Source organism: Dendrobates tinctorius, unplaced genomic scaffold, assembly GCF_039654945.1.
Source record: "Dendrobates tinctorius isolate UK_male_01 unplaced genomic scaffold, ASM3965494v1 ptg000166l, whole genome shotgun sequence".
Classification (NCBI taxonomy): domain Eukaryota; kingdom Metazoa; phylum Chordata; class Amphibia; order Anura; family Dendrobatidae; genus Dendrobates; species Dendrobates tinctorius.
Window position 1 is genome coordinate 3,684,007 of NW_027361833.1, and position 11,572 is coordinate 3,695,578.

At 41.9% G+C, this 11,572-nt stretch overlaps 1 long non-coding RNA gene across 2 annotated transcripts; it reads right to left on the minus strand.

Moving 5' to 3' along the window:
* Positions 1-3,925: 3,925 nt before the first annotated feature.
* Positions 3,926-10,593, minus strand: LOC141053616 (uncharacterized). 2 transcript variants are annotated; one of them, XR_012221233.1, is made up of 4 exons: positions 10,501-10,593; positions 10,339-10,415; positions 10,129-10,199; positions 3,926-4,165 (listed from the first exon to the last, which is right to left on the minus strand). It is a non-coding gene; the product is annotated as an uncharacterized lncRNA (long non-coding RNA). The 2 variants fall into 2 exon arrangements; XR_012221232.1 differs by lacking the exon at positions 3,926-4,165 and having other exon boundaries at positions 9,962-10,199.
* Between the last annotated feature and the right edge of the window lie 979 nt (positions 10,594-11,572).

The window sequence follows — 11,572 nt, forward strand, 5'->3', positions numbered from 1 at the left end:
ATGGTTGATGATGGTGATGGAGTTGGTGTTCTTTCTGATGGCCTATATTCAGTCTTTCGTTGATATAACAGTGGGATTACCTGACTGCTTTGGCCTTGCAATGACACCTCAACATTTGCTGCTGTGCTAACCGGTGGGCTTACAGTGGGGGAAACAATGTAGCGTTGCTGACTACCTTCTTTGTGATCAGTTGCACATGTGGTACTTGAGGTTTGGTGTTGTGTCCACCCTTGCAAGTGCATGCTGGTTAAATGTCTAAGCATGCAACTGGTATTCAAATTTTTCAGATTTTTCCCTCGGCTAAAGGTCTTTGCGCACTTCTTACAGATAACCTTGGCCTGATCATGAGGATTTTGTTCAAAAAAGTGCCACACTGCACTCTTCCTACTTTGGAAGACATTTTGCGGCCTAGCACGCTGTGCTATTTTGACCGTCTGGACAAGCTGTCCAGCAACTCTTTTGATTTTTGGAACCTGTCTTTGGAGTGCTCCGGGCCTGCCAGATAACAGCTGTTGCGATGTCGATGTCTGCTGTGGATGCTCCTCCTCCTCATCTGAGCTATTGGAAGCAGCACCCTCTTCCCCCAATGGATGCCAATCTGGGTCAACAACTGGGTCATCCATCACCTCCTCTTCAATGTCATGTGCATCTTCCTCTGTGTCACCGTGTATGGTGGTATAGTATGCGGGAAGGGGCACCTGAGTCTCATCAGGGTCAGAATCTGGCTCATTACACTGTGAGGACAATGTAGTTCTCTAAGTGAATGTACCAGCAGAATCATCTATCAGTGGCTGTGCATCAGTGCACTCCATGTCGGATTCATCTTGGCCTGGGTAATTCACCATTTCACTTGATAACCCAGGCATGGTATGTGAAAACAGCTCTATGGAGTAATCAGTTGTATGGCCTGCGTCATCCTTCAATCTTGGTTGGGGTGAAGGACACAAGGAAAGGTGTGGTTCATGAACATGAGCCTCCAATGACGACTCAGTGCTTTTATTTTTTACAACTTCAGAAGAGGAGGCGATAGAGCTGGAGGCTGAATCAGCAATGTAAGCCAAAATTTTTTCCTGATGCTCTGGCTTTAAAAGCGGTTTGCCAACTCCTAGAAAACTAAGCCTTCGAGGCCTTGTGGAGCCAGATGATGATGCAGGCTCAACACCTCCTGCATTCGGTCCTATTTTGCTCTTGCCACGACCATCAGATCCACCACCAACACCATCATTCCACCAGCCTTCCTCATTTTTGGTAAAAATGTACACAAAATTCCACAAACTATACAGTAATGTAAAACAAGGTACAAGGTGTATATAGGACAAGGGAGATGTAGAATTTCTGAACACACTTGTGGACACTGTTGGATTGTGTGAGGCCCAGTGAATATCACACCGCTATGTCACAGGCTCAATGTCGTAGGTGTGAAAATGTCACTATAGGACAGGGGAGATGTAGAATTTCTGAACACACTTGTGGACACTGTTGGATTGTGTGAGGCCCAGTGAATATCACACCGCTATGTCACAGGCTCAATGTCGCAGGTATGAAAAATGTCACTATAGGACAGGGGAGATGTAGAATTTCTGAACACACTTGTGGACACTGTTGGATTGTGTGAGGCCCAGTGAATATCACACCGCTATGTCACAGGCTCAATGTCGCAGGTGTGAAAAATGTCACTATAGGACAGGGGAGATGTAGAATTTCTGAACACACTTGTGGACACTGTTGGATTGTGTGAGGCCCAGTGAATATCCCACCGCTATGTCACAGGCAGAAATTGGCTAGTGTATGACAAACTACAAGGTGTATATAGAATTGGGCAGAATAGGAATCTCCCTAGAGTGTAGGTCTGTAAGAACGGAACAAGTCCTTGACTTATCCTTACAGAGTCAAACACAGATAGCTTCACTGTGGCCGTGATAACAGCCGTTACACGGTACTGAGAGAGGAGCGTGCACGTACACCGCTGTCCGGTGTCCGTAAAATTGTCAAGCTCCGTGTTTTTTAAGTATACGGACTGACACACGCTGTCTCTCTATAGTTTTGAATGTGATCAAACAGCAAATATACTTAACTGTTTGAAAACCAGACAAAACTAGAAGGTGGAGGTCTGTAAGAACGGAACATGTCCTCGACTTATCCTTACAGAGTCACACACAGATAGCTTCACTGTGGCCGTGATAACAGCCTTTACACGGTACTGTGTGAGGAGCGTACACCGCTGTATGGTGTGAAAAAATGCACGCTCAGTACCTCACCAGGACAAAAAAAAAAAATTTGGATTGAAACCTGACTTTACCAAAAGTCGGCGACTTTTAAAATTTTTCGACCCGTTTCGCTCAACTCTACAACTTACTGCAAGAATACGATGGGAGTTTATTCAGCATGGTAAACCACTAAGATAAAGAGCTGGAACTCCTAAATGTAAAACAAGCAAATATAGCAAGCAAGAAAGTGCAGAGAAGGAATACTATAGAAAGCCCCACCCAGAACGTGATAATGCAAGCCAAAATGGGAAAACAGAAAACACTTGGAGAGGAGAAAGCTAAAAAGGGAGAGTAAGGACAAAAGAACATTCAGCATTTGGACAGGGGAGGAAAAAAGCTATAGCTCAACAGGTAGAAGAACCGACCACAAATCAACAGTCACCGCATTAAATCCACAATTTGAGCCATGACAGTGTATCTGAAATCACACCACACCAAAGATTTTCCAACCAAAGACAATGACCGCTCCAGAACCTGCCAGAGCTTCTTCTGAAACTCAGCCCTAATAAACTTGATATTTTCTTTGGTACGTATGACTTTTTGACAAATTTAAACATTTTTAGGAATTAATTTTGAAAAAAGTAATTTGAATATTGCTTCTTTTTTTGTTCCCTTTGATGTAAAAATATGTTAAAGATGTTGATCAGGACATCTGTATTTCAGTCACAAGTAAGGAGCAATGTGTCTATCTACTTAGATATTATGGTTAGGCTTCAGCATTTAAAGTGAATCTGTCAGCAGGATTTTCCTATGTAATCTGAGAACAGCATGAGGTAGGGTTTAAAATATTGATGTGTCACATGTCAGGCTGTGTGCTATTGTTTACTTACACTGAAGGCGTTATCATGTGATGATTATCATTATCTGGACTACAGCAGCCACAGTTCATGCACCATGTCCGGTTCTTCACCCATGTGTGATAAGCAGCTTACTCAACTCTGCTTAATGCTAAAAACGCTGATTGTGTCAGAACCACTGCACACAGTAAACTAAGTGATACATCGTTAGATTAAGCGTAACCTTGCATGTATCATGCTGATATGCTGATATCAGATGAGGTAGCAAAAACCTGCTGACTGATTCCCTTTAGCAAGCTGGGATCGATATTGTTTTTGATCCCTGCCATTGAAATTGGGCTATCGGACTGCTACTTACTGATCTGCTTTGTGTAGTTTTAATAAAATCACTTTTATCTGCTTCAGATCTACCAGTTATCTGAATGATGAGCTCTATATAACCTCACCCACACCACTGACTGACAAATTTCTGCCTATGGACAATGTACATAGAAAGCTGCCAATCAGTGGTTTGGTTGGGATAAATGGTAGATCTTCAGCAGATATAACAGTAATTTTAGCAAAATAGCAGCAAGAAACTTAGTAAGTGATACATCATTGGAATTTGGATCTCTTCCTTTACATCATACTGCTCTTAGCTGAGGTGGAAAAAACCTTGTGACAAATTGTGTTAGGTTGAACAATAAGAAATGTTCTCTAGTTCCCTGCTCCTGGCCTGATGGATATTGATCAAGTGCGCACTAAAGGAATCACACTAGACACACACAGTCTGATGGAACCACTCTTTGATCAATCTATGGCATAGCTCCAAGAGAGATTATTTAACCTGAACATAGATTTATATTTCCCCTTGTAAGGGGGCTTGGTTAACTCGAAAATGGGAGTGATCAGATGTAATCCATTGGTTAGTGGGTTGGGCAATGAGCTAGTCCGTGGGCGCATCCATGACGTCATAAGACTGGGTTGCTCCATGAGGTCATCAGTGTGGGCGTCAATGTGGGCGGATCCATGAGGTCATCAGGGTGGGCGACATCTTGGATACCAGCACATGGTGTGTGGTGAAACAGTTAAAGGCAGCCATCTTTTGTGTCACACTTTGATCTGAACAAGCTCATGTAAGGTGAAATAATACACTTTATGGGTAGTTTCTCTCAATCTCTTATGTTTTGAGGTTAAATAAGTATTTGATCTTATGGCTCTCCTCAACAATTGCCTTTAACTTTTTGAAAGAAACCTAGTATACTACAGAACTAGTCTTTCTTATTTTAAAGATATAAACTGTATGCTCTAAACAATTAAAGTGAAACAAAATAAATCTGTCATTCCTATGCCATTAGTTCTTAAATAATAAATAATTTACATCTGTGTATTCAAAGGAAACAATAAAGATTAGATAATAAATGTAATGGCTTCATAAACGTCTAAGACTAACTACCAAAGAACACTTAAAATCCTGAATGACAAATTAACGAGTCAATAATACAGTTTATGACAGCTTATTTATAAATACAGGTGATAAAAATAATAGAAATACATTCATGATATGTTAAAAACCACAATGGTAGTACTTCCAGAAAAGATTCTACAGATTTGATTCCATACTTCACTTTAAGACCGGAGTCACACTATCATAGAATAGAACTTGGACCAGTATTAATCTATGGGGTAGCTCACATCACCGTTTTTTTCTCAGGTGTATTTGACGTGCATGTAAAATTGCTGCATTCTGAAATTGTACTAGTATAGCATCCAAGACTCTCCAATGCACGCCTATGAGTGCGAGAAAAACTCAGACGCCACACAGACCATCCATGTAACTTGAGACAAATACACATTTTCCTCAATTCAGCCCACTGAAGGTTAGGCATTGAGTTCCAGCCACTGCACAGAGGGAATCTCAAGCCATGTCCTCTGCGGTCTCCTATTCTTCTTCAGCCACAGAGGTTTCTGCTCAGCAGAGATGTCGGTCCCAGCGTCTTGCTCAGGCTAATGCTATGTGTCTGGTTGCTGCTGCTGCCCCAGGTTCAGCTATAGCATCCAGCATTAGTCAGTGGTGAGCTGACACTCCTGGGACTAAGTCCTGCTTTTTTCCATCTGAGCTTGCCTGTGAGATGACTACTCATTGGTGGTTGGAGGTCACATGCTCAGGTCCTCAAGCAGCTTGGATTGGGCCATCAGGAAGGTCCTGGAAGGCTGCAGTTATAAAAGGATAGTATAGACCATGTGGAGTGCGGGTTGTATGCATGTATGAATGCCTCTGGTGAATGACTCATTATGAAACCCCTACCCTTGGTACACATGTGTTGTTCAGCCTTGCCAGTTAGTGCCTAGGCTGTTAGTGCAGGTAGGAGGCAGAGTCAGGGACTAGCTTCAGCGCCAAGTAGTGGCTTTGCCAGTCTGCCAGCGTCTATCATTGGCGTTCACAGGTGGGACGCCGTGCACTTAGTGGGTCAAGAGAGGCTCTTACCCTTCATCCTTGGGACAGAGTCTTGTGACCGTACACTAGCGCTGACTCAGCTGTGCTCTGAGACAGTCAACAGGGTATGACATCTTTGTTCTAAGGCACACTGGGTGGCGTTTATACCATGTGTGCCCAGTGCGATACCGCCATTTTGTGTATGCCATTACCGAGCAGCAGCTAACATCTCTGCACGGTGGACCCCGGGCTTCAAACGCACCTTATTACCATCTTATTATTATTCGGTGCGTTCCACCATTCCGTAACACTGAGCAATTTAATTCAATGGGGAAAGCCAGTGAGAAATGAAAAGCTTTACAGATGGCATACGGATGTCATACACATACATGGGTGGGAGAAAATCGCATCATCACATTGCAAATGCATTACACATGGATAACCATACGGAGAACACTTGTTTGACTCTTGTCGGGGATACTAGGACCGATTTTCCATACTTTTAGTGTGACGCCGACCTTAACACTGCTGTTAGGATCAATTTGAAAAAAGTTTTCGAAACTGCAGGTTATTTATTATGAGGATTGCACATTGTGGTTAGATGAATTTGTGTATGGATAAGTGTTGTTTTTATGAGAGTTGTTTTTATATTTTGAGTTTTTTGTATGAAATAATGATTGTTACATATGTACCATTTGGGTCAATCTGATAGTGTTTTATACAGATCTACCACCATATTAGTTACTGCAGATGGATGAGTTTTGAGTACAGTACTGGTCTGTGCAAGTCTGTTTCACTGTAGTATAAAATCTATTATTGTTGCTAAACTGGTAGCATTTGCTGCGATTTTATTATTATTATTATTTTTATTACTGTCCTGGGGATTCGGCTGAACAGTTAAAAGAAAGTTTGGTTCAGGTGCCAGAATGAATGGGGGGCCTGAACATCCATTGTTTGCCATGCAGTCATCTGCATGACAGCGGGGCAAACACTGGCTTTGATTGGCGGTAAGATCATTACGGCCATTCAGAGAGCTGAGCTAGCAGCTCTGACCGGAGGTAAAAAGTTTATCTCCAGTGACAGGCGTAGTCTGATGGGAGTACTACTGTGACCAGCCTACACCTGCTGTCACTGGCAGGTGGTGGGTGATGGAAGCAATCATTAGTTTGCGCCTGCGCTGTAAATAAATACATTTTTTTTTAAATGGCGTGGGTTCCCCAGAATGGCAAAATTCACAGCTGTGAGATTCAACCCTCAGCTGTCACCTTTATAAGGGCTGGTTATCAAGAATAAAGGGGTCCCTATGCTGTTTTTTCAAATTATTTAAATAAATTAAAAAAAAACAGAGTGGGGACCTCCATTTTTTACAACAAGCCAAGCTATAGCAGACAGATGAGGGCTGGTATTCTCAGGCTGGTAAGGGGCCATGGATATTGGCCTCCACAGCCTAAAAATAGCAGCCTGCACGTTCTCCAGAAAAGCTACATCTATTAAGTGTGCCAATATTGGCACTTTCCATGGCTTTTCCCATTTGCCCTGTGGTGGTGGAAAATGAGCCAATATTTGTGAGGTTGATGTCACCTTTTTATTGTCTGGTGACATTATGCCCACGCGCTAGTAATGGAAAGGCACCTCTCCATTATTAATCCCATAGTCATATTGCAAATAAATACACAGCATGAATAAAGTCCTTTATTTGAAATAAAAATACACACTGTTTTACTTTTTTATTAAAAAATAAAAACAAAGTTATACTCTCTTTACACCCATTCTACTGAAGCACTCGTCTGTAAAAATACAGAAAAAATAAACAACAATAATACTCCCCTAAAAAATATTCCATTGAAGCCCTGGTCTCCTATAAATAAACTAAAAAAAAAAAACAACCATATACCTCACCTATCCAACATACTGTCCCACACTGTAATCCATGTCTGTGAAAAGTGGTTTTCAAATTGGACGGTGCCAAGATGCAACCATGGGAGAATGAGTTGCAGTGAGCGCAGCATCAGTGCCTAGTGGTGACGTTATTGAAGTTACCTCAGGTCACTGAGGCTGCATCCCAGCTCACTTCGCTGTAAGCCGGGCTGATGAACTGCGGTGACCTCAGTGAGATCATCTCTAGCACCATTAGAAAAAGTCACATAGTGCAGGGCTTAGCTCAGTAAGTTCACTTCACAAAAATTTCTCACTGTGAATTGCGGTGAATTCAATGGCATGAGAGTAAGGTGAGTATAACTTTGTTTTTCTATTTTTAAATAAAAAATAAAATGGTATGCATTTTTATTTAAAATAAAGGACTTTATTCATGCTGTGTGTTTGTTTACAGTATGACTATGGGGTTAGTAATGGAGAGGCGTCTTATACGCTTAGAGTAGCTAAATGTCAAAATTAACAGACTTTAATAAGCCATATTGACAAGAACAGTACAAGTGTATAGCCAAATATTAACAGAACAGTAGGGTTTATCAGCACACTGCAGAATAAAGGTCCCAAGTAATCTACAGCCAGTGATCATTGAATCTTATTTGAGCTAACTAAGGCTGGGTTCATATTGCGTTTGGGGGTGCGTTTAACGCATCCGTTACATAACAGCATTAACGTTATGTAAAAGATGTGTTAATGCACCCATACACTGCTATAGATGAGTGCATCGCTAATGCATGTCATAATTGGCATGCGTTAGCGATGTGCCGTCATTCTGTGATGGACCCCCAGACGCGGTCTGCAGCATCCGAGGCTAAAATGATCGCATAACGCGATCCACAAAAGGAAGTTGCGCTAGCGCAGTCCGTTTGCGAAAAAGACCATGACATATAATCAGTGCACACTTGAATATCTATAAGCGTATAATTTTATTAACATCACCAAAATACACTCAAGGGTTAAAAACAATTAAAACCAACAATCAGTGCCCATGTCCACTAGGGGACAGCCGTGAACTATACTCTATGTGCATACCATACATGTATACACATACATAATCTGATGAACACCTCTCAATTGAAGAATACCATAAACTTAACTTCTATGTGCAAACTATACATGTGTACACATACATAATCTAATGAATACCTCTCAATTGAAAAAATACCATGTTGCTATACATGAATACAGACAGATAGCTGTCGAGGGCGTCCCCAGAGGCAGCAACACATCAATTAAAGAGGGAGTAATGTCTATAAGAGCCCTAAATGGTCCCCTATCCTAATTCTCACTAGCAGACAGAAAACCGCTAAAATAGCCAGAAAATATGTAGAAGGTATAGAATGTAGCTGTATGCAGGAGAATCCCCACAGAAAATGTCCCAAGTGGGACAAGAAGATGGCAGCACAAGGATATGATTAACCCCACGCAGCCAAGACCAAAAATAATGGAGGAAAAACTCCCATATGAGTAAAGAGTCCTGAATGGGATTACCCAAGTGAAGTTATCGCTTGGAAGTACCGCCCGGTGGGGGGACGGGAAGTGGAGGAACAGGGCACAGGAGAGCCCCACGCGTATCGCTGCTGCACTGCAGCTTTGTCAGGGGAAGTAAGGATGCGTGCATATTGTGATCCATAAATAGTAGTTCAGTCTGACCAGAGATGACTCACCAGCATGTGGATCCTGCTATGGGAAGCGGCCTCTTTCCTGATAGCATTGTGCTGCTGGGGCACACTGAGTGGTTTAATCAGTGCAGCACCTGCCCAGAATCAGAATGCAGAGTTTGTTCCCCTAATATCACCTCTGTTAAGGATGGGAAAGGAAAGAGATAGCCCATTCATAAGAGTAGCAGTAGATTTAGAGAACACAAAGATGCTAAATCTACTGCTACTCTTATAAATGGGCTATCGCATTTCCTTCCCTGTGTGGCCACACATCGCGCTTGCGCCTTTATTTATGTGTCCATCTGGCCACAACCTATCTTGTCAGCACGTTAACAACATAAAAAACAATAAATACAAAACTAAGTATGCTGCAAAATTCTGTATAGATGGCTGATTCTGCCCTCTGTGTTTTGACCATCCTTAACAGAGGTGATATTAGGGGAACAAACTCTGCATTCTGATACTAGGCAGGTGCTGCACTGATTAAACCAGTCAGCGTGCCCCAGCATATGTTTCGCATATGTTCTCCAGGTTTGTTTCCATGCATTTGGTGGCACCTTGTAAATTTTAGTGATCATATTGTAGTGCATCCAGCATCCTTTGTTAGCTCTGAGCGCAGTCCGTTTAACGCATAAGTTGAACGGACTGCCCTAACGCAATCTGAACCTGATAAAATGATGAACTTGGCACTCAAATGTGTGAAAACAATTTTTTTTTAATTTGGCATCCAAATCACATGTATTCTGAACGTTTTCGGTCCAGGATAGGACCTTCATCAGAGAATTAAGATTTACTGTTTAAAATAAAGAAAACATAAATAAATATACAACAGTATCTTATGATGCTCAAAAGATAGACTTGAAAACGAGAACGTAAACAGGTTATGTCGAATAAAGTACATATATAGTCCTGTGCTGTGAAGATTGTCGCCCAGAGGCACGGTGTGTGATCCTTCTGCGGAGGTATATGTTAATAAACGGTATTTAAGGAAAAAAGGACCAACCATATTATCAATGGATATAGTGAAATAAAGTTTTCTGTGGTAGAAAAAAGGATACAAGTGCTCCAAAATGTTTGGGTGCAGGTAGTGACAAAGGAATATGCTCGTGCCTATATCAAGATGGTCGTCCTAGGAGGGAAAGGAATAATAAAATTAGACTATATAGTAAAATGCCATATATACAATCATATGCGTGCATTAACAACGTCATGCATTTAGTTAGTACTGGAGTGCGGCGTATTGAGCTCTAATGTGCCCCATTTTTTACCTGGATGCTGCCTTAAAAGCGGGTATTTTGAGAAAAAAGCGCTATTTTTATGTGACTCACGTCGCTTGGGGATGGCGCTGAAAAAAAGTTGGGAGAAAATATACTTAAACAAATACAGGTCACATAAAGTGTGGCATAAGTACCGTTAGGCACTGGACATACCTGCGTGGATGGCCCCTTCAGGTTTGCGGTATGTACCGCTGTGAGCGGGGGACGCCAAGAACGGCGTCTACTTCCCGGTATATAACCCGGAGGGAATGCCCCTACGACCGCGTCATAGTGTTCACGTGGAGCCGCGTCATCGCGATCACATGGTACCGCTGTGTGTAACTTTGTTTACTGGAGCGCATCACAGCGGTCCCCTGACAACGCTGTATGCGCACGCGCTGTATGTGTAGAGGCCAAAGGAGTGTTTAGCCTTGTGGGAACGCCCCCTGGATTTCGTCATATGTAAACATTGTATTATTGATATAGTGACTGAATTATATTAAACTATCAATGGGGCCGTCCCAAACGCAAAAATTGTCATCAATTAGACTGACTCACATATTTGAATGTTGTAAGAATAGTGGGTTGGTATAAACAAAATTATCCTCAAAGAAGGCCATGCATGCAATAGCAAATGGGGGCGCTACGTGAGACCCCATCGCGGTGCCCTGTCTCTAGATGTAGAAAGTATCTTGAAATAAAAAAGAATATTCTGTCAATACTAGTTCAAAAGGTCAGAGCAAAGGTTGCAGATGTTAGTATCAATATCAGCCTGCTCTAGGAGTATTTTTGCTGCTCTCATGCCCTTATTGTGTGCTATGGACATATATAAATCTTTAAATATAATTCAAACATATAGTTTCCATTTCTATGTTGATACATATACTATAAGAGCCCATGTTTGTAATATTTTTCTATATTTTTCTATATTTTCCTATAATTTTGCATATATACCTATACACATAACATAAGTAAGGCCGACGTAGCCGGGTAACCAGTGTTTTTTAACATGTACCATATCTATACAGAGCGCAGGCCCATACAATGTTTACATATGACGCGATCCAGGGGGCGTTCCTACAAGGCTAAACACTCCTTTGACCTCTACACATACAGCGCATGCGCACACAGTTTTGTCAGGGGACCGCTGTTGTTAGGAGTCAGATTTCTGCCTCTCCTTTGCTGAAATCTAGATCCTCACATTCTGCAGTCTCCTGCTCTTCATCTGCTTTAGAGGAGACTGCAG